The sequence below is a fragment of the Corvus cornix genome, chromosome Z (assembly GCF_000738735.6).
Source record: "Corvus cornix cornix isolate S_Up_H32 chromosome Z, ASM73873v5, whole genome shotgun sequence".
NCBI lineage: Eukaryota > Metazoa > Chordata > Aves > Passeriformes > Corvidae > Corvus > Corvus cornix.
Genome location: NC_046357.1, coordinates 46,795,879 through 46,820,259, shown reverse-complemented (window position 1 = coordinate 46,820,259; position 24,381 = coordinate 46,795,879). Strand labels below are relative to the sequence as shown.

General features: G+C 38.1%; 1 long non-coding RNA gene across 1 annotated transcript; it reads left to right on the top strand.

Annotated features, from left to right (window-relative positions):
- The first annotated feature begins 376 nt into the window (after positions 1 to 376).
- Positions 377 to 24,172, top strand: LOC109144837. Its single transcript, XR_002045830.3, has 4 exons — positions 377 to 451; positions 9,111 to 9,186; positions 15,710 to 15,750; positions 20,921 to 24,172. It is a non-coding gene; the product is annotated as an uncharacterized LOC109144837 (long non-coding RNA).
- Positions 24,173 to 24,381: the final 209 nt, after the last annotated feature.

Sequence of the window (24,381 nt, the reverse complement as noted above, 5' to 3'; positions counted from 1 at the left end):
ATTCAGAAAGTAAAATTTCTCTTGCAGGTGTAGCTGGGATTAAAAAATGTAGTTTTTAAAGCTCGGTACTGATATTCATGCTTTTTAACAAGCTGTATATTTAGCTAACATAGGTTAGCAAGGATTAACATCTATCTTTTTTGAAGCTTATAATGAAGGACTGATATCACTATTGTACTGTGTTTGATCATTTTTTACTAGAGACACAGGTTGGGCTATCATTGTATGAGAAACTGTGCAAACATAACAAAAGATAAGCCACACCACACCCTAAAAATTACTTTAGAAAACTGCATTCAAGGTCAAAGATGTATCTTCCCTAAATTAAGTTGAAAGGTTTCTTTGTATTTTCAGTTCATATGAGCCAGGAATCACTCCTTTTCAGCTCAGTCCTTCTGGACTTGCATGCCTGCACAACTAATACAGAAACATTCTGTAGCAAAAGAGAGAGGTATGTGGGGTTTCATTGTTTGTTTTCAATAGCTGCTTTAGAACAAAATACTCATATATAAGAACTAAAAGGATCTCAGAAGAATGTGGAAAGTGTAAAATCTGGCATCCAGGAGATGCAAAAATAAACTGAAAAGTCATATATTCAATGACTCTATTGCTTGTATATTTAACCAGAAATCTACAACACTTTCTGATTCTATTAAAACATTCATATTTGTAGATGTTTCTACAGACCTTAACCTGTTTGTAGGACCAGAATTCCTAGCTTCATTGTCAAAAGTCTTTTCATACCTTGTCTGAGAAATTAATATATCAGAGTTCTTCAATTATAAGAATGCAATAGTGCCATCAGGCTCTCTTAAGTTCTGTGTTCTGTTACTGATCATGGTCTCTTACCTCTGCTAAGTGAAGAAGTATGAGAATCAAAGCTAGCTTAGCTTTTCCTCCTTGTATTTGTTGTCAACTTGCTGATGGAGGGACATGGACCGCTGTACATAACCTCAATTCTGAATGTGCCTCCTGGTAAATCCTTTTCCAGGGGGGAGTGTATCTAATTGTTCCATTTTCATATGGAGTACATTAATACTTTTTTCACTTAAGATAACTAGCACAGGTAAGCTCCCTTTTCCAGCTTTAAGCCTGATAGTTTTGTTTGTGTGGTTGTTAGTTCTTCTGTTGTGTTAAATGTGAATCGTCACTTCATACCCACAGCCTCTGTGTCCCTCAGCATTTCGCAGGCTTCTGTTACATTTTGTATTCAGTCATTCCTCTTTTGTGGTAACAAATTTGGGTTCTCAGTCTACTAAAGATGTATTCACATGAAAGCTCTCATCTCTGATTATCTCCTTTATACTTTTTATTGCATCCAGTCATGTAGCTCAATATTTTCACACTTCAGGCTGTTTGAAATGCTTATTTTTACTACTCTACAAACTCATGTTATTTCTCGTACTTAGCTTACTTGAAAACCAGATTGTTCTGAAACATATAGAAGTGGGAAAAATGTCAGAGAAAAAAAAATTTTGAGTTTATCTTGGAGAAATGTCTTGGAAATTAGCAATGGCTTAGCATGTCTAATATTTTTAACCAGCTTAATGTCTACAAAAATAACAAGTTGTAAATTTCTAAAAAACAAATAATTTAATCAAGAGTCTTCCAAATAGTAGGAAAAGGCTAGTCAGACTAGACACAGTAAATGTTCCAATATATGCATTGCAACATTATTCCGTGCCAAATTGATCTCATTACCTTCAGTTTGTTCACCCACACAGATATACAGCTGATACCCTCATGGCTATCCACAGCTGATATTACTGTGTGTAAAACAGCAATGTGTGTGCTTCATAGTGATTAATCTGTATCACTTTTTATAAAGCAGACCGACTAATATTTTTATATATGAAAAAATATCTAATTTTAAATCCATTTCTCTATAAATACCTTATGAAACTTGGCATAAAGTAATTTGATTCAAAGATGGATGATTTGTAATGATGTTATTGCATATCATTTGTATTTCTTAAATTACAAAGGTATACTTCAAAATGTTCATTCAGAAATCTTAATTTTCCTCTCTAATCATATGGTTGCCACATAATGGCACTGGGTGCTCTCATCACATCCTCACAAACATTAATATGGATGTCCTTACTATGCCTCTGGTGTTTAAAATCTTCATTTTCCATCTCTACTAAACAAAAATATTTAGACACCTAATTATTGCATTTCTCAAACTGTTAAGGGTGTCACACAATATGCAAAAGCTAGGATTATCAGTGAGCTCACACTAAGTGATTTCCCAGGATCAAGCTATGAGTAGAAAAGCAAGGACCAGAGTTTGCATATTTTACAAAATATACCCTATGCCTTGAACCCTTTCTTGAAAAACTTCAGTCTTCAACTCAACTTGCTGCCTCCAAATGCAGCTGCCCTCCTTTTGCAGAATTTGAACTTAAGCTTGTCTTTGGAAGAGCCTTGCTTGTTTTGCTGCATCATGCATCTGATTAGCCAGCTGGGGGGAAGAAAACTTTGCCTGTCAAGGGAAACAAAGACCTATCAAAGATTTACACATGGGCTTAAGTATAGCCAAAGACAAGCAAAAAAATGAGTGAAGCCAACTGTAAGTACCGCTTTTTTGTCACTGACTTAATGGGATTTCAGCAGGCAATTTAAGATGAACTTGTACTTATTTGGAGTCAGTGGGATGTAAATCTGTGGGATCTAATATAAAACTTCTGTGGGAGAATGGTAGGCTTGTCCCCCAAGTCACTGTTACACATGATGAAGCCCTGCTCTCCTGAAGAGGGCTGAATATCTCCTGAAGAGGGCTGAATATCTGCCTGCCATGGGAAGCAGTGAATTAATTCCTTGTTTTGCTTGGGTGGTGTGCATGGCTTTGGTTTTTCCTGTTAAACTTTCTTTGTCTCAACCTGTGAGCTTTCTGGCTTTTACCCTCCCAATTTTCTCCCTGATCCCACTGGTGAGGCAGTGAGCAAGCAGCTGCCTGGGGTTGGCTGCTGGTTGGGGTGAAACCATAATGCACAGGTTCAATCCTAAACAAATTTAGAAGCAAGGAGACATGTCTAAGGATTTTAGGCAAATGTAATTTGTAAGGATTACATTTTATTGATTATTAATTAAAAGGAACCTGTGAGTTTCTAACGATTTCACAGAGGAGTACAAAATTTGTTCTTTCTGGAGTCTCCAACACCATATTGAGAGAGGATGCTTTGGCTCTATTTACCACTTTCAACCATAAACAAAATTCAATTACATGAATTATATAATTGTATGATCTAATGCATCTCCTGAAGTGGACTGCACTTATGGGATTAGATTGATTTAGGAAGCAAGAAACGCAAAAATCATTTTGCAACACATAAAATTCCAGCTATTGATGGACATCTCCTCTGCATTTTTTGCACACAAAACACTCATTATCCTCCACCATGTGTTCTGCAAGAGTATGAATGTAGGAAACTGCATAATCCTGCAACTGTGGAATAACAAGACATCAACATAATTTCTTAAGATATTTCTCTGAAAAAACAAAAATGTCCTGTTTGCCAATGTAAGACAAAAATGTTTTATTGTAGTGTGGAAAAGCATCAAAAACTAGCAATACGGTGATTGTATACTAAGAACATGTTTATCCACTTAAATTCTTAGAGGAAGCAAACCATTGTGCATTACATTTGTTTCACTCTAATATTTGACAAGGCAAAAAACATATCCTCAACTATCTTACTGTTGGTAAAAGCAATTATAAACTTAACCCTGCTAAACTCTTCACAACTGCCTTTTTTATCTAAAGCAGGAGTTGCGTGCTGCTTGATGGGATGTAAAGGAGGTGCATCCACCCCCTGATGCATAGCTGGCACTTGGGAACACAAAAGAGATTCCACTTTGCTATCTAGTCAGAGGCGGGGAGTGGGGAGGGGGTAGGGCGGAGCTCCTTTGTGCTAGATCAGTGTATTTCTTCTCTGACAGTCATGGAAGTTAGGGTGTCTCTTGTTTGTGATGGTCATGTTCTTCCCTTGTGTTTTCTAAAAATGTAGGGGTTGCACAGAATCTCTTAAGCCTGCAGTAACTGTTTCTTCTCTTCCAGCACTTTAATTATGCCTTTCGGAGACTGAATCCTTTCTGAAAATCTTTATTATGTGATATTTTTGCTGTAAAGGGAAAGCTTGTTTGTTGGACAAAGGAGCTTTCTCTTTTCTGTTTGTTTATGATAGGGCAATTAGACTTCACAGGAAGGTTCTCTAATAATTACACAAAGCAAAGGGAAAACCTTAATTAAATTTTAACGATGAGTACAACTGTGCTGATTAGGATAATGTGGTCATTATAGCCTACCACAAGATGTCTTGTTTATACTGTATGCTGCTAGTACTTATGAAGCTTAACTCAAAATTTTATTTATCTGAATTTGGTAATCTCTGCTGTTATTAATTACAAACTCTGTTTATACTCTCTACACCTCATCACTAATATAATACATGTTCCTCAAAAAGGCACAATTATATGAACAACAACAAGATTTCTGTAATATAGGTAATAATTTTCCCATGTAATTTTTAGGAGCTCAGTGACTTAAAGTATATTGGACTTCAGATTTGAGTAAATTAAGTGTCCAAAATGGTGACAGGAATGCTGTCTAAAAGTTTTGTTTGCTTTCTTTTGGTAAACAGACCAGATATCTTATAAGGTGTGTGGGCTGCAGGACTTGATCTCTTCTTCTGTGACAATCATTGTAATAATTTTAAGCCTAGCAGAAATAATTGGAGCATAGGGCCCTGTGTGGAGACACATTTAGACACTTAAAGACATGACTCAGCCTCCAGAGATGTAGTGCAACAGCGCATCTCGTATGTTGTGATTCCCAGTAACTAGGCAGGCACCTGAGCTATGTGAGTTATCCATGAAGTTGATAAATTGAGAGATGCTGAAAGTCCAGATGCAGATGATAGGAAAAGCTAAACACAGGTGTGTTTGCAGAAGTCTATAATGCCTTTGGTATCTTCATACTTCTCAGATGTACAGAGTCAGATTTTCTGGAGTAGCAACAACAGCCTCACAAATGAGAAATGTGATGAGTCACACTAGTGAGATACTGGACTACCTTCCTCTGATAAAGTAGTGGTCTTATATAGAAAAGATCATACACATAAAGTCAGCAAGAGCAAAAGGAAATCAGGCACTCATTCAAAACCTGCCACTGACAGTGCTCACTGGGGAGAAAAGAAGTCTGTAGCCTGGCCATAATGTGTCTGTGGCAGCACAACCTTTGGGATATATAAATGAATTAAAGCTGGGACTTCAATATCTGGTACGAGGGTAATATCAGAGGGTGAGGTCTGATTTTAGCTTTAAGCATTCAGTTAGAAGTAACGAAGTGTGGAAAATGAATATACCATCCTATTTTGTTTCCAGGCTTTACCATGGATGCTATGAGCCCAAGCACTTTATAGAGTGGCTTATATCAGGCTCAGGTTTCCACATTGCTCACTCGAGCACCAAAAGCACATGCAGTTAGAACTTGAACATTCAGATATAAGAGATTAATGCACATTCCTTATTTTCACACCTCTGTGAAAAGAAATTAATACAGGTGGCTTTGGATAAGAAAGAAGTATAAAAACAGTATAGTGCTGTATCAAGGGGCAGGATATCTGGGGGTCAGAGTCTTAACTTATGGTCTGCACCTATCCCTTTTGCATCAAATCAAGGTAGGACACGATCTCCTTCACCTTCTCTTTCACCTGTGGAGTTCCCATCTGCACTGGCATGTAGCTTGGGCAATATTTCCTGTGTACCCCAATACAAATGATCAGTGGCAAGTTTATTGCCATCTTAATATACAAAATGGGCAATGACACAGGTTATGGCACCATTCAGCATCCACTTTCTTTGCTCTGCCATGTCACTGGAGTATCAGTCAGTTCTCAACTGGCTCCACCTTCTCTGCAATTACTTTGTGATGGGTCTCCTGCAGAATGCTGCTTGCTGAGCTACATACAAGCTGTATCCCACCTGGGGAGAAGGCTGCAAAATTTTATATTAATGCAAGTATAAATTACAAAATGCATCTGAGATTTATTTGGCTTATGAACGTGTTTGTGCTTTAAGGGCGTTGCCGACAAACAGCTTTGCAGTGTTCATGATTTGCCACAGCTCTCAGTCCCACATGTAGGATGTGATCCTCCGAAGGAAGGAAGTATGAGTTAGCAGGGGCAGAAACAAATAGTTTTGTAAGAACAAAGGGCTCAGTCTTTGCAATCTAGTATTTCAGATTTCAGTGACAAAGGTATGGAGGACCACTTGGGGTCTTTATTAAAGGACGTCTAAAGAAATAATGAAGCGTGAAGAAGTGACATGATCAATAGATTAGCTCCAGTTTACATTTGTTATAATTCTCACCTAATTGCTTGCTTGGGGCTGCCCATGGCCTTAATTGCATACTGGTATGTCACCTTTGAACTCTGCTCTGTTATTTTAATTGTAAACAACGGACTGTCTTTTAAATATTTCCTCCAGTTTTCCTTCTTTTCTGTCACAACTGATCCTATGCTCCCTGACGTACTATAAAAGGAAATGCTTTTCCCCTGTTGTGCCTGAAGACTTATTCTAAGTCAAAATTCAGAAGTTCCTAATGGCTTAGGTCTAACACTGGCCCTAGAAGCATCATCACTGCTTACAATAAGCAGGAAAGGTGACTCACCAAGTTGGGAACCTGGTTAATACACCTGTGAGCACACCCCCTCCCCCCCCCCCCGCTAAAAATATTTCAAAACACCATGACAGATAGAAATTCTCTCAACAGTACAGGAAATGTTGTAGAATTTGTGGATTAGGATTTTTTAACATTGCCTGCAGACCTTAAAGAATAATATTGCACCAATAAGGTATTTCAGCTTGTTCTAATATAAACAAGGAACAGATCTTCCTATCCATTGGGTAACATTTACATTTATTCCCTTGTATGTCATACAGAGCCATTAATCATCCTAGCAGCCTCTCTACCTCATAGGAGATGTAGGGCAATGATAATGTTTTATGTGTGTAATTAATCCTGTAGCAGATGTGTAGTTTCCAAGACTACTGCCATTAGAGTATTGACAGGATTCAGAACAAATATTCAGGCACTAGCTTAGTAATGATTTTAATATGATAATATCCTGTTACTCATAAACACAGAATATTCAGACCTTAAGTTTTACATAAGTGTTGTTATTTGTAAAGGCTTTCAGAGAACTAGTGAAGACAATTTTTTATTCCTGATGCTGCTGTTAAACAAACAGCACACGATTAGCATACCAGCTGGGTGTGCATAATTTCTCAATTCTCCACCACACAGTGATAGTCATCATTTGTGAAGTGAGAGACGCAATTTATAATGAAAATAAAGGTTATCCAGGGAAAACACATGATGCCAAACAAAATCCATATACCTTTCAAGATTTGGTTTTAAAATTATCCTACCTTTCATTCCTGCTAAAAAGATCTCCTTAGCTGGATTCTTGGCAAAGTGACAAATTCAATTACATATCATAATAAAATTGAGGGAAGTAAAAAATCCTCTAATTTTCTTTCAAAAGGCACCCCCTTTGCAATGCATATAGATCTTCAGTTGAGGATTGGCAGGACTACTGCTCCTACATCTTTTTATGCTTTTTCTTCACTGACTTTTCATTTTTTCTCACTGTATTATTCCTCATTTTGCCAGGAGATGGGTGCACCTGTGAGCCCCTCAACTTTCAAGGCTACACTTTATATGGACGTGATTTTTCCAACTATTTTTAAAAAGTATGTGCTTCTAAAATGCATAGAAGTGTGAACTGGCGGCAGTTCCTCCTAATTCCAAATCACATGATACATATGTAGCTAATATGTCTACTTATAGAGTAAAGGAATGTCTTTTATAATTAGTTTGGACCAATTTGATTCTACAGTTTGGTGCAATTAATGAATGCATCAACCAACAGCCCCCAATTTGGCAGGCCTCTGTTGGACTTGCTCCTCAGAAATAAATGCGGACCAATATAAGGAAGATATTACCTTCATTGGCTTCACAGTGTGGTTATGAAAGATGATATGCAAGTACAAATTCTGTTCTCTCTACTTCACTGTCTGTGGAAACTGCAGAGTGGGGGGGAAATGTAGTTTTTCAAACTTTGCTTTCCAGTTCTCTATGCCAGATGAAAAGAAGCGATGGAGAGAATCACCAGCTTCTTGTGTTCAGGACAGGACTTGGGGAAGAGGATTACTCACTGGAGAAAAAAAATCCATGTGACCTTTGTGGCTGAATGCTTTGGGTCTGCTTAGGAAACACGACTTTGGTAGGGTTTCTATTAATTTTAATTGTCCCCTGTCACTGTTCTGTGTGAGGACATTTTGACTTATTTACTTGTAATAGTCTCTAAGCTGTTTTGCAGGACTAGAAACTGGATTGTCAATGTTATTCACAGACTCTACTCATGATGAAGGTGGTCTCAGCAGTTCGCCCAAAAGTAGGATATTCATCCAGGAGACACTGGGAATACATAGCAAGTTTCATAATCTGTGTTAGATATTGTTATAGACTATCTGATAATTTACCTTATTTGATCCACAGACTGAAGGAGGATTTTTCCCTTTTACATCTTCTTATGCAGAAGTAGTAACAACAATCTGATATCCAATATGCTGAAATACTACTATTACTACTACAAATAATAATCAAATTCACATCACCTAAATGAATGTTTTATGGAGAATTTATTAGGAAAAAGTTGTGCACTTTGGACTGTATGTATTTACTACTGTTTGATTCTCTTTTGTTTATACAAAAGAAGTTTCACTCCATATTTCTTTTCCTCTTTTTACACATAGTCGATAGCTATATATGGGCTCTCTGTGTATATTGAACTGCTGTTAACAGCATAATGAACTGTAGGGGCCTTTTAATATTAAAATGGTGAAAGAAAAGATAATAAACATGTTGTCAGAAATGTTTAGAACGCCTTAATTCTGTGATTAGTATCTGTGAATCTGTGAGTAGCTGCTTGCCAATTTGTTCCAATTAAAACATGAAAAAAGGTTATTCATCATAAATAGCACAATAATTATGTACACTGTTCCCTTCTCTCTTTTTTTTTTTTTTTTTTTTTGTTTTTTAGGTTAGAATGAAGCTAGTTTCTTCATTAAAGAAACAGTATGTACCAAGGTTGGAGTTGCTGCCACATTTTATCCTACGTAAGTCACTTTGTTTAAAACAAACAAACAAACAAAAAAATGCAAACCAAAATACGAGCTCCATGTTCTGTCTTTACTCATATAAAGAAATAAAAAGGACTGCAACTGGTCAAATCAAGCATCTGTCCAACAAGCACAAGTTAGCATGAGGTGCTTCAGAGTGGGATACAGCATACTTTAGCACAATGGACCTACAGCACAGTGTAGGTTCTTGTTTCTGGCAACTTATGGGCTAGAGACTCTCATTGGAATTTGAATCAAGATCCTCATTTTTAACAGTCACTGAGTAACCTAATTCTGTGATTTTGTTCAAATCTCTCCTTCAATTCCCTTATGCTCAAGGCCTTCACAGTTTTCTGCAGCAATTAATAGGACAATGTTAGTTAGAAGTGGTATAGAGAAAAAAAAGAAATTTTTGCTTCTCTTACAGTTATTGCCTTGGATTTCCATTGAATACTTCCTATTCCTAGTATTACAAGAAAAGTAGGGAAGCATTTCCTTTTCACACTTTCAGTACTGTTTATTATCTTACAGATAATATATTTAGGAATCAAGATTAGTGGTTTTTAAGTGTGGTCAGGGATTTATATGCTAGCTTAATGCAATTCTTTGTTTTGCTCTCAGTTCTTCATATGCTATTGTTCCTTTTGCCCCGTTGGTGGTTCATCATATTCATATCTGATTTGTTTTGAAAGTCTTGAGTTAATGCTGGCAGCAAGGCTAGAGCAATAGGAAAAGACTGCATGAGTGAAGTGCTCACCTTCCCGACACTTGAGAGATGCCTTAGGGAACATCTGAGTGCCTGAGTTCCATCAGCTCCTGGGAGTGCTCCCTAGATTGCAGTGTCAGTAAAGTCTTTTAGAACAAATCCACAAAAGGCTCTAAGTCTGTAATATGTGATGAATGGAAGCAGGTGGAAGAAGCCAGGAATGAAAATTAGGCACAGAAGCAAAGCACCAACCTAAAGTCAGGCGGTTTCATGGTGGTTCAACTTAGTAATTTGATCCTCTTTCCCCCTGGATTTGCTAAAAGCAGGTTTCATTGATGATTCACCTAAGCTGTTCTATAGAATCGTGTCATGCAGAATGAACCCAACCAGTAGACTTTAGGATTTTCTCCTGAGTGACAAAACTAAATCTAATTTGCTTTTCTGCTATGGTTTTTATCTTTCTTTTCCACATCAATCATCTATGAGTTCCATCAGCTCTCTAGACAGGTTCTTGGTTCTGATGCACTTAAAAGGCAAGAAAAGTCTTTTTTTTTGCTTTTAATAACTTTCTCTTCAAAACCTTTACTAGCTTTTTTTTTGTTTTGGCTTCAAATATATCTTGTCAGGGCTAATATTATTTTTTATTTATTATATATTTCTTCTATATTCTTTTTATAAAGGATATCTTTTTAACTGCCTTTCTCATAACTTCAGTTTTTAATTATGAAAAAAACATTTTAAAAATATCATTTAAAAAATTATCTTGTGAGGCACTGGAACAGGTTATCCAGGGAAGCTGTGGATGCCCCACCCCTAAAAGTGTTCAAGGTCGGGTTGGATGAGGCTTTGAGCAACCTGGGGTAGTGGGAGGTGTTCCTGCCCATGGTGGGAGGTTGGAATTCCATGAACTTCAAGGTCCTTTCCAACCCAAAACATTCTATGATAGTTTGGAGGAAGAGAAAGGTGGAGTTTTGTATTTGTAGTGTTAGTGCTTCTATTTTCAATTTTTCCTGCAAGCACGGAAATGGGGACACTGCAACATTTTTTTCTATAGCATAAAAATTAATTCTACTGGTTGACTTAGTTTTAGGAGATTTTTAGTCTTGATGTTGCTTGACCTGAAAGCATACAATTAACTAACTACCATAAGCAGTCTAAAAATGAAGAGAAACCAAGAGAGTCAAGTGAAAATACGCTTGAACTTAGCGAGGTCCCGCTGACAAACAGGACAAGAAAGTAGATAAATATAGGAGATTATCGCTAATTTTTGTTCTTAATTTTAGCATCGAAGGAAATGTTACAGATCAAGTACAATTTCTTTCAAAACAAGAGCACACAAAGAAAATGGTAGTAGTTGTAGCAGTAATAATAATAATAATAATGCAAAAATGTAAAGAATATTCATTAGCCAGTTCAGGCTAAGAAATGCATGACATAAGTAGATTCGTTTTCCTCCAGCAGATAGGGTACACCTTTCTTCTATGCAGTTTGCCAGCATACACTGACTACTGGGTTATAACCAATTATGTGACATGGTTTATTTGGAATCCATCCTCAGATTTTTGCCATACACACTGGCCAGTCCTATCAATCATTTCCAACATGAAAGACACATTGTCTAACTCCTGCCCAGCTGCACAGATTTTCATGTTACTAATTTGAATTATTTACAGTGTATGAGCTTACCCTAAGAATCGTGCAATGCAGTGTATTGTTTCCCTCTTGGCAGTGTTTATAGCTGAAAGAGAGGAGCTACTGTAATTTTTGAAAATTGACATAATATCTGTTTATGATGCCTTATTAGCACATGCTGAACCCATTTGCACTATCACCTGCTTTTAAACTAGATAATATGAGCAGTGGAGAAATGTTGGCTGCTGTAGCACATGAAGATATAATTCAGACTCATACATCCTCTCTTCTGGGAGAGTTGGGCAAGAGAGAAAGGCCCAAGAAATTCCATGCTGTTAAGCAGATTTCAGATTTGCTTTGTGAAAATCCCTGTCATGCAATAAACCATGCATTGAATAAACTGTGAGTAAAAATAGCTTTGTTATGCTTTTAAGTTTCTGGCATATATCACCAAAATATGTGGAGCTAAGGCAAAATGGCTCTCCAATTTTAGGGAGATCTCCTACTGCTGACCAAGTAGCAGTGGCAGTAGTGGTGCTGTCTCATAGACTGAATTTTTATCACTGCATTATCCACTGTTTCTCAGAGCAGATGCTTCTTGATTTGTGCCAAAATGCACTACATTCAAGCCAGTGACATCCATATGAAACAGTTTAACCCACAGTTAATCTACTATGTGGTCACTGCTTTCTTGTGCTTTCAAGTATGTCACTGTATATGAGAATAAAATATTAGGTAATGCTGCTTTAACAACTGTAACTAAACCCCTATCACAATGACAAGCCACAAATAATATGTTACAGAGCAAAAGGGGGAAAAGTACAGGGTTTTTTTCATGGTGAAAACTGCTATGGGATTGGTATCAGTGATATTCATTTTGTTAATATATGGAGTAGCTTTTGCATCAATATGCATGTAAATGGATTTCTAGAAACTGACTGTCTCTGGTTAAACTTGGACAAGTCCTAGAAGAAATACCTTTGAATGATTTATTTTTCTTCATCACTCATTTTACCATTTCAGCAAATATCTGACATCTTTTTGTTTAGAAAATGATTTCACACAGCAAACAAAAAAGCAGTGTGTAATACAATTGCTTAAAATGAGTCATTTGGGGGTTGATCCAAAGTCCTTTGAAGTCAGTGAGAGGTTGCCATTGACAGCAGTACCTTTTGAATCAGATCCTCTAAGGGATAGATATAATAAAAGCTGATGACAAAGAAGGTAAGGCTAAAAGGTAGATAAAGGGAGATGAAAGGGGGGGAAAATTGCCACACTCACCCAGCTTCATACCACTTGCAGTAAATCCATTAGGATATTTAACCACCTAAGATAAGTAAGTTTCTCTTTACTGTGGTCTATTAAGTGATAGGGAGAATACACAAACAATATCACAGATTTTCTGTCAAGGCAGGCCACCAAACCATGTTCAAAAGTGATGTTCAAAAAGCATTGCACTTGCAGAGGCTGTCACTGATTTACAAGCCAATACAGGCTGCAGTGAAACACACATGAGATGTTCAGTGTCTTCCCACGGGTGGGTCTTTCTTCATAACCTCTCTTCAGCCAAGCAGTGCAATGCCACAGAGCCACAACACACCACAACTCAAATGCCTTTTCAAATACTATTCTCTTTTTATGGATAGCTCTTTTCTTCTTGAAAGAGCCTTCTTCCAAATATGATCTTTAAGTACACTTTACTTCTCTGTTTATTTATTTGGGATTTTTGGTAGAAATCTTTTCTTTCATTTGCACCCTTCTGCAGCATCCATTCTTCAGCACTGTGTTTTAAGTATGTATTCTTCAGCTAGAACACGCTGACGTTTAAGCAAACATAAAATATTTTTTTCAATCTTAGATGGCATTTTTAAATATTAATATGCATTTATGGAAATATGTGCTGGTGAAAGGCATCTCATTAATATCAAGACAATCCCTGTCAACGTAGTTTTGAGACACTGTTTTCTGAGCTATGTGTTTATAACAGCATGCACACTTCCTGTAGATCTCGTCTGCATTTTCCTGCTATGTATACATAGTCCAGCTGGGAAGAAATATGAGCGCCTCCAGCTGAAGGCCAAGTCAAATACTAGGTCTTCGTGTGTCTTTGAATTTCTAATAAACAATCCCACACAGAGAGTAATAGTACGGTCAAACACATGCAGCTAGCTTTGAATATCTGATTCATTTAAATGCTCTTAACTTCCACATTTGTATCAACCTTGAACTTCATATTCAATTTCTAAAAAACACTCCTATTTTATTTCCTTAAGCAATATGCCTTAAATGCCTTTCAACTGAGTCCATAAATATTTAACAGTTATGTCCTTCCTTAGATTTTTCTAATAGATCTTTCAGAATCTTCAGATTTGAGTGTAGGTAACAAAATACAATCAGCTAGTTATAGTATGTTATAATCTGAGTAATGTGAGGTCAGGTTTATTTTGAAAGCTCACAATCTAGACTTTACTTCCATGATTTATTACACCACAGCTGAAAAAAATTGGCATTAAGTAGGACTAGGACTACTTTACACAGTGCACTGTGAACACATGTACCTGAAATAAATGAAATGACAAACATTTTCCCCAAGCAGTGTTAAATACCAGTGAAGATTTAGAGAGCAGAAGCACTGACCTATTTAGGACTGTCTGCTGGGGGACTGGGCAGGCTTCCCATCCCTATGTCCTTAGATGGAAAGAAAGCGTTTGACAGTGCTATATTGAAGAATCTAATATTTTTAAAAGATTTATAATTTTTATCTAACCTTTATTCACAAAGGCACTCTAAGCAAAGGAAAGCGGTATCATTCAATCAAGACTTTATTTTTGTGGATCAAGTTCCAGACAATTTGGTCTATGGTAACTAAAATTATCATCAAGGGTCAAGTAATGCCTAGTGATAAATTTGGCACAAGTGTGGGACCATCACTTTTGTTTGTACATAACCACAGAGACTCTATGCTTTGAGCAAGGTTTACTTGATTATTCAGAGGAACTCACACAGGTAAGGAGGAACATGTATTAATGTGATTAAATACTTATGCAAATGAAGAATCTTGGGTATATTTCCAAAGACTCAATGAACATGCTGGAAAATTTTACTCTGGTCTAAAGGTACGAAAACAAGTGGGTCAGATTTTTTTCTTTCACTATGAGTTTTGTTTTATTTTAAAGGAGTTTCAACTTGTATGATAAAATTGGCTAAATTGATAAGGTTTTTTTTTAGTTTCTTGCCATTTATCCCTGGATTCAGTTATCAAAGCTATAAATTACAAAGTATAGTCATATTTTCTGAATGCTAAACATTCTGACAGAAATTCATACGGATAAGTATTAAAAAGTTGGCAGTTTTTCCAAGTTTGACTTACTAAAAATGAATAAACAGAAATTTTCATTGTATTTCTGGAACAAATAAATATGTGCTTACACACACCTATTCTCTGAAAATATACATTCTTAGCAGCATGTATAGGTTATATATCAAGGATATTATGAAATGAAGGAAGAAATAAAATCATATTTGGTCATCTTTTCTCTCTGCAACATTTTCTACAAAGGCTTCAAGGATTAAAAGCTGCTATTGTGCCAAAAGACCGCTTGAATCAACATCATCAGCAAGGCAGTGGGCATCTCTATAAAAGGGGTCTTTTGAGATGCATGTTCAGTGATTTTTGGAATATTTCAGCTTTTGTCATGTTCTGGTTTTGGCTGGTGTAGAATTAACTTTCTTCACAGTGGCTGGTATGGGGCTATGTTTTGGATTAGTGCTGAATGCAGGGTTGATAACACAGAGTTGTATTTGTTATTGCTGAGCAGGGCTCACACAGAGCCAAGGCCTTTTCTGCTGTTTGTACTTCCACATTGGTGAGGAAGTTGGGGGTGCATGGGAGGCTGGGAGGAGACACAGCTGGGACAGGTGACCCCAACTGACCAAAGAGATATTCCACACCATGTGACATCATGGTCAGTACATAAAGCTGTGGGGAAGAAAGAAGAAGTGGGGAAAGGTTGGAGAGATGACATTTATCCAAGAAAGTGTTACGCATTATGGGGCCGTGCTTTCCTGGAGATGGCTGAACACCTGCCTGCCCATGGGAAGCAATGAAATAATTCCTTGTTTTAATTTGTTTGTGTTCATGGTTTTTGTTTTCCCCATTAAACTGTCTTTATCTCCATCCAGGAACTTTCCAGCTTCCAATTCTCTCCCTATTCCTGCTGGTGGTGAGTGAGAGGCTGCCTGGGGCTTGGTGGCTGGCTGGGGTTGGGCCATGACATATCATTAGACAATAATGGCTTCTTTTGGTGGGGCTGGTTTGGGTTTTTTTGCATGCATGGCTTTGGTTTTCTGACATCAATCAAGTACATGATGTAAGCTTATCATGCTGGAGTTGTGCACTCTGTTATTTGCTGCTTTTTTTTATGCTGTGCATGACTTTCTTTATGGCAAAGAAATAATTATAGAGTTGTCATTGTATCCCAGTACCTTTCAGAAGCCTTAAGAGGTAGACAGAGTAAATCTGGACTTTTCAAAACAGCAACAGAAGCTGAACAAAAATTATTATAAGGTTCACTCACATGACAGCTGTTAGATAAGAAATGGTCTGAATGCCAGAACACCCCTGGTGAATGTTTAGCAACTGCTAAGGAATTAGTGATGCTTCTTAAAAGCTTGTCCATGAGATTACATTTGAAACTAATATATTATAGGGTCAAAATGTGGGAAAAAGGCTGTTCTTCAGATGGTCAAGCTCTGTGTCCCAAGTCACCACAAATTTGTCATCTCAGGATAGTATTTCTCACAGCAGAGGCCAAGTGGCAGCATGAGCTGGGAGCCCAGAGGCCACGAGGCTCAGCAGTGTCCCTGAGTATCTCTGCTTATGGCCCAGAACCTTCTGCCTGTTCTTCTGCTGGCCCACATGAAGGGGAGTGGGCACAGCCTGAAGGTGCCGTGGCTCCTGAATGGAGCTCCTGCGCTTGCATGGCAGGGAAGGGATGCAGGGAGGTCAGATCCATTCCTGTTAGATCAGGCTTCTCAGGGCCAAGATCAGTTTGTTTTAACTCAGTTCCCTCCAGCTCACACAGCATGCCAAGTGCTGCAGCCCAATCACCACCCTGGTGGACCCACATCTGTCATACACTGGGGAACCAAAACAGGACATATTTGCCCTCCCTGCATTCCAGGTGTGGTCTCACAAGCGAAACCCCACAAGTGAAACATTTACCCAGCATCCCCAACCCCACTTTCTCCTTCCACACTGATGGAACTACTTATGAATCTGGGGATGAGTTCCACTGCCTACACACAGGTGCTGTTAAGTGATGGCCACTCCCAGACCTTCATGTGTCTGAGACACCCACTATCTTTGTGCATAGGTGATGTCAGTGTTTGGGAATCCTATGGCTTTCTGGAATGGCAGCTGGAAAACCATGTCACTGACATCCTTATATGGGCAGCTGAGTCCGTCCATCAGTGCTCAATTGCAGAAAGACACTCTAGGAGATGCTCTCATGCTGGGAGTCAGGAGATATTCTAACAACTTTCTCTGTATCTTTCAAGGCAAAGGTGATGGCCTCAAAAAAGTCATCCTGTAACACATACCCAGCCACCCACTCAATTTATCACGTGCCTTTATCTGTGCTTTTTATCAGTCTCTCTACCCGAAACACTCCTCACCTGCACAAACTTCAGTGCTAGTCCATTCTTTATTTGTCCTCCCTGTCACGAACACCAAAATGTTGTGATTTAGAGTCCTGGTTTACAGCTATGCCAAAGAGCTGTATTTAGCATAGGGTATGTGGGAGGGCATGTTGAGTGTTTCTTCATATATTGCTGAGGCATAAAACTGCCAGGAGGAAACTGAGAAGGGAAATTTGCAGGTAGAGTAATAAAGGAGGAAAAGACATGCTGTAATTCTGCCAATTCCATTGAATTTAAAAGCAGAGTAGAATTCCAGGATAATAAAGTTCCTAGAATTTGTGTGAAAACTGGCAGCTGGATAGAGGCCAGAAATACTCCCAGTGCCCCCGCAAAGGGGAAGAGTGGCTGTACTCAGCCATAACTGGCCAGCAGTGCACAAGCAGCACCAGAGCAGACTGGTCCCCCTTGCAATGGGGTCAGCAGAAGGGTAGAGAAGCAGCACTGACTACGTGGATGGCACTGTAAATGCGGGATAAAGCATGCTGCTCTGTAGAAATACAGGTTTCATTAGTTCTCCCATTCAGGGAAAACTATTTTTTATAAACAGAAGGAGCAACCCATCAGTAAGCTCATGGAACTAACAAATGTGGTGCTTGATTGTTCTATTTGTCTAAACACCTTCACCTCTAGCCCTTCCTTTTCCTGCCAATTTACACTGATGTTTTTAGAGGCAGAGCTTGTCATGCTGCAGTGTCTTTACCATTATTAAGAACATTTTCCTTGACAACTGTTCTTAATAATCATGAAAGTCCCACAGCAAGACTCCAAATGTATCTACAGTACAGCTGACTGATTTGGAGCCCTAAATAACCCAGATGAGTAGGTGAGCTGATCTGGAGCTGTCAAAACTGGCTCAGCACCACAGATGTGTCTAACAACAAATTGAATAAACAATGTCAAGAGAAACCAATAAGGTATTAACACAGGCACTGACAGCAGGTCTTGGACCTCACAATTAGCTACCTGCAAATAAAATCTGTGCAATGATTGGAACTACAACAGGCTAAGACAATTTAGAGCTCAGTCAAGTGGTTTAGTTTTGATTTGGGTTTTTTGTGGCAGAGAGGACAGAGCTCACGCCAAGCTCTGTAAAAAACTGGAGACTGTAGTTCCTTGTTTGGTGGTAGGGTCCACATGACTTTTTTTTTTTAAGGTTTGGTTTTTTTCCCTACTGGACTGGCTCCTCAGTTCAGGGTCATCTTGTATCCTGGTGGTGTCCTGGGCTGGCAGCTAAAGGAGTGACTGATGAAAGGGAAAGACTCAGCTTTCTATGCCTTCATTGCTACTGAACACACTGTTGTGAGACTGTAGGTTTAGTTTCTGCTATTTGGCCATTTGGAATAACCCAGAGATCATCACCTTTGTAGAAGGTTTTGTAATTAGCATGAATGGCTCCCAACAGCCTAAGACAGTTATGCAGAGCTGTACAAAATGCCAAAGCTCATTTTCCAAGTAATCGCTAGACTGTTTTCATCTGGTCCTTCTAAAACTCAAGCATAATCTCCTCCTGAGCCCAGTGAGACTTAGAGAGAAGGACATTTCTCCATTTCTTTGTTCCCTGAACTGGCTTTGGAAAAATCTTCCCATGGCACACACAATAGAGATATCACACCATGCTTGTTTGGCTTTCTGACAACACTGAAACAGACACTCCTGTATTCCTGATCAATGGTACTGTGCCTCCAAGCAAGCTGTATTGCGCTGTGAGCTGGTGTCTGCCATAAAAATCCACACATGATGTACATAAATGCATATACATACATTCATTTATATTCCCAGCACAGCAGATGAAATAATTCTGCACCGTGTATATTTTTGAGCTGTTAAGGTGCACTGTTGCTTTGCAAGCAAAACAGTAGATCTTTCATTTGCCGGTGACATTGCACAAAGTGCTTATAATTCAGTGTTAGCTTATCAGCCGTCCAATCTCCCACTCCAGGGAATGTGTCAACCATCAAAAGGAGTGGAGGAGGTGTGCTGAATCTTAATGGCTTCTATTTCATCAGACTCACTTTCTTAAGGGCATTTAATCAATGAGGACAAGTAGTAGGCAGATTTTTAAATAAATGTGTCACTTTAGGTTAATCCTCAGTACAGTTGAATGTATTTGTTTATGCGATTCCCCGAATATGTTCCTCTGCTGCTCAGCTGAATTGATAATCTGTAAATCAAAACATGTTACAAGTAGTTTTAAACTAGCCCTTGAGCAATGACTTCATTTGACCTACTGGTATCTAAACCGTTCAGAAGTTTCAGATCCAAGGGTGTTTAATGTCAGTTTTGTGTTCAGCATAGTTTCAAGTAAGCTTTTGGTTCAGTGACTCCAAATTGGGTTTTGGTCCTTGAAGGCTTATAGAAATATTTTTGTGGAGCTTTTTTTTTTTTTCATGTGGCAGGTTTTTCCTGTTTTTTTTTTTTTTCTTTTCCTTTTGTGAAGCAGTCTTTGGGGAAAAAAGCTCACAACCATTTGCCATATTTAAGCATTGACTCTTATTATTACTTAGTCTCATACAGCAATTAATGTAACTGTATGATAGGAGAAAATAGGTAACTTTTTAGGAGCATATTTACTTTTAAAACTGTGAAAACACAAAACCAGATAAAATTGGTCAGATGAGTATCTAGACAAATTCACTTGTGCTCATGCAGGTGATAAGCAGCTACCTATGAGTTCTGATTTATGATGTTAACTCCCTGCCAATTAAAACACTGACACCATTTATCCTTCCCGCTCACATAGGAGAAAAAGATTATCAAAATATTCATGGAGGAAAAAAGGATCATGCATTAGCATATATTAATCATGTTTAATCTATTGTAAAATGGATCTAAATTATAATTATACCAATATATATCAGTGTTCAGAGAGAAGTAAACTGGCAAACCAGTGGAAAAAGAAGCTAGCCCATCTGTACTTCAGACTTCCACTTATGCAAAACTTTGGCAAGGCTGCTTTGATTTACACTGATATGAACAAGATTATAATCAAACCTAACAGCTAGACTGTATGCTATTTGTGGTACTCAGCTGTGAGAACATATAAGGCCTGAATGTGTAGTCAAAATCCCCTTGTAGACCAATGCAAACTTCACCTGCACAATGACCACAGGGCTGTACTGTAATAGTGTAGAAATTATTCTGAGCTGTAATAGAAAACTTTTACCTACAGCCATTTATGGAGGTCTTTTGCAGAAATACTCTGTAGATTGAAGCGAGTGACATTGCAAAGGACATCTGTGATTACGATAGGCTGCTTGTGTTATGTAATATAAATCATCTGAGCATGGGCATCCAACCAGAATATGACTTTCCAGTTCATGTGAGGAGTAATTAGATTGGCAAGAGCACACCATGCGCAGAGTAGTGAAATAAAATAAAATGCATCAATGGATCTCATAGACAAAACAGAAAATAGGGCTGAGGAGGTGTTACAGGTGCTCTCAGCAATGTTCTTATAATTTTAAGGGTGATTTTCACGTGACCTTAACCTGCACAAATGCTCTGTTTCCAAACTATGTAGCACTAGCTTATAAACATATATATAATGAGTACTTTCATATCTGTATTTATGTACTGATTTGTATCCCAATTTCGCTTCTCTCTGTTCAAGTTAAACTAATTCCTGTGCATTCCACTCCTAATGTGCAATTAGCTTCCTGAGACTGAAATCTATTTTACTTTCTTACCTTGCAGGAGGCTTTGAAGACCCCTTTGAAGACAAAAAACACTGCATCACTTAGAGAAGGATCTTTAATATGGATCCGAATGCCATGTAAATCAAACCATTCTGTAAACTGTGCTTCAATCTCTTTAAACAGATCTCCATGTTAGCTTTAACATCATTATGCCCCATTGTGATGAAAATGGACTTTCTGTATCCTGTGATAATGAAAATAGCCACTTTATGCAGTTTCTGTCTGCAATTATCCAGGCTTTTCTCAGACTCTAGAGGAATCTAAGCTAATTGCTTTGGGACTTTTTCTACATTTCCATAAATTCTTTGTTAATTTTTCATGAGAAACTGTTATTGCAGTTGGCCTTAAAGTTCCCATTGTATTCAATAATGTAAAGAAGTCATTATGAAAACATAACCAATTCACTAGTGTCTCCATCAAAGCTACACTCTTTTATATACACGTATTCTTAGGTGAGACCAAATGACACTTGTTTTTTTTTTTTTTGTATTTTGATACATGCTTTTCTTCTGAGTTTACTCAAAGCAAATTTAAAAGTGCTTCTATGTGGTGCATTATTGTCATTATAGGACATGAATTGAGTTTGCTTTATCTCAGGGCAACCTTCTCAATGCAAAAAGCAGCAGATTTGCATTCATTTTGGTGGCATCATGCCAGTTTACACTCCCTACAGCACCAGCCTCAATGAGATCTGTGCTTTAACGAAAACAGCAGCACAGTCCACTGAGACACGACTTTAAAAGTCCCTGAATCACATGAAACTGGCTTGGCCCCCTCAGAACCCTGAAAAACACTAACAGCAATGAAAGCACCTACGCATTTTAAGAGCTTATTGAGTGTAACTGATTTTCACCTTCTAGCTCTTTCTGTTGCAATAATAAAATACTGCCATTTTTGTAATCAGATATGTCACACTGCCAGCTCTGAAGCAGCTAAGGCAATCTGCAGTGCAAGACACACCTTCACAATGATTTTCTCTTGAACATTGCAACAGAAGAATACATAAACTACTGAGAAACAAAAGACAAGTACCACTGTGAAAAAAATCTCACTGAAAAATCAGGATAGGCCAGTATTTTCCTAGTTAAGGAATACTGCTTAGAGATATGGTTCATGGAAAGCACAGGTTTTGCTGATATCAATAGAAGCCATTATAGATTAGAACTGAATCATTTAATGACCTGTCTTTCTCCAAGGTCCTCTAAGGTCTGATAGCGGAAAAAGGCAAGGGATTGTAAGCAAAACTCAGAAATCTCTAAGGTTTGACTCAGAAACATGCTCACAAATCCCACTGCTTATCCTAAGCTTTTCTAAACCTTTTTCGTGTGGTAATGAAGCAGAGGATCATTGCATGATTGGATCTCTTATTCTCTTTTAGGTAGGTGGTCTAAAATAAAAGAAAAGCAATATTGCTTGTGATATTTACCTTATAATTAAATGAAAAAGCCTTAAATAAGTAAAATGTTAGCACACTTTTTGCTTTCTCACCAAAAAGATAAAGCTGGCTTCAATCTTGTCCCCAGATTAAGTTTTTTCACATTTGTTACTGATTTTCCAGTGCTGGAGACTATCAATTCAAGACCTGTGCCCTTCCATAATTCCCAGGAGCTGTGGTGCTTTATTCTCCAAGGAAGTGACTGATGTGAACAGGAACATTGACAGCATATGGCACCACTCAGGCTGCCTGAAGTGGATGGCATGTTGCACTGGAGGGAGATTTACTCTGTTTCAGTTCTTGTGCGTGCTCCCGAGCAGGCATATTCCCAGCCTCTCTCCGACGGCAGTTTTACTACCGTTGCTTTTCGAGGATTTGCTGCCACTGATGCTAATGACGATACAAGTGAAAGGAGCTGTACAGTAGCTACTAGGCTGAGATTTTGGCTTATAAAAGAGTCTCAACTTTGGGGTTTTTCATTACTCTAGTAATAGCAAAAATAATGAGTGGTATTAGGACTCTAAGCCTTCCATGTATTCAATTTCAAAAGTGCTTGAGCTCTTTACTACTCTACCATCTCTACCTTATCCACAGCACTGGATACATAAGGTTTTTTCCCAAGAAGTACATCCACCCTCTCCACATTGGTTTTCTTCCATACAAAATTGGGTTTGCTTTGAAAGAGAGGAATGATTGGAAGGCCTGTGGTCACCCAAAATTCTTCACCTGTAGGAAGATTAATTGTCTTAACAGCTGGTCTGCCTCTCTTTTCACCATCTTCTCTCCAGTATCTGCTCCACGCCGCAAATCTGACCCCATGCATTGAGGGTGGATCAGGGAGGAAAAATAGATTCACTGGCAGGGGTGGTCTCTCAATTCATAAGGGATGTGCAGTCATGTTTTTCCCTGTAGTTGCTGAGTGGACCAGAGGATACAGGATATTATTTGGGATGCCTAAACAAGCTGTTAACTGAGAAGGGTGGAAGAAAGATTATAGAAGAGAGGACAGTCATGAAGTACTGGAAACTAAGAGATACACATAAGAAAGGAGATGTAAACACCTGCTTGTATGAATATGTATTTTCATCTGTCTACTCACAGGACTGAGGCAGGAGACAGAAGCAAGAAGGCAAAGAGGAGTGGAAAGGTGCAAATGCAGGAAGCACTTCCAAGATTTTTGCTCAAGAGTACAGCAATGGCCAATGTTTGTTGTACATGGCTGCAGCAATGCAGGAAAACAGACTTTGAGCTTCTGGGGAATGTTTGGCTGTGCTTCCCTAAGCAAGTCATGCTGCTTTGCTTGCACACAATAATTACAACAGGCTTTACAGACTGTAGCTTATTTACTGGAAACAAAAATTTCACTTGGGTAAATTCAGTCCAGCAGACCAGGTTTATTGTATCCTGAATATATTCACAAGCTCATAACAGACTAGGTAGTTCCTTCTTTTGTAGCTGGGTTGTCTTGGAGGGTTTTTTTACATGTCAATTTCTTTCTAGCTTTGGTATTTTGTTGCTCTGATATTGCCTGAACCAAGATAGCAAATGAAGTGATTACACGAGCTAGTGAATGTGACTTGGATCTTTTCCCTTTTCTTCGCTTCAGTATCTGCTAAATAAGTGAGAGAAAGACAGCTGCCTGAAATCTTTGTGGAAAAAGAACTTTAAAAAGAGCAAACACATACATTAAATAGCCTTGGATTTTTCCAAAGTCCTTAGTGCTTAGTTTCAATCTATCAGGCAATAAAGATTATTTAGGGAATATATGCACAAGGAGCACATAAAATTTTCCCTGAATTGTTAGCTAGCTGTGAGACTGATCACCAAAAAAACACCAAAAAAAAAAACAAAAACAAAAAAAAAAACAAAACAAAAAAAAAAAAACCAGCCCTTTCATTCTTACAACAATCACTCTTTTTCTATTAGCTAAATGTATGGAAAAAATCCCTTGACATATATATTTATATACAGTACCTATTTTCATATAAGTAAGTGTGGAACGACCACATTCCAGCTAGCTACAA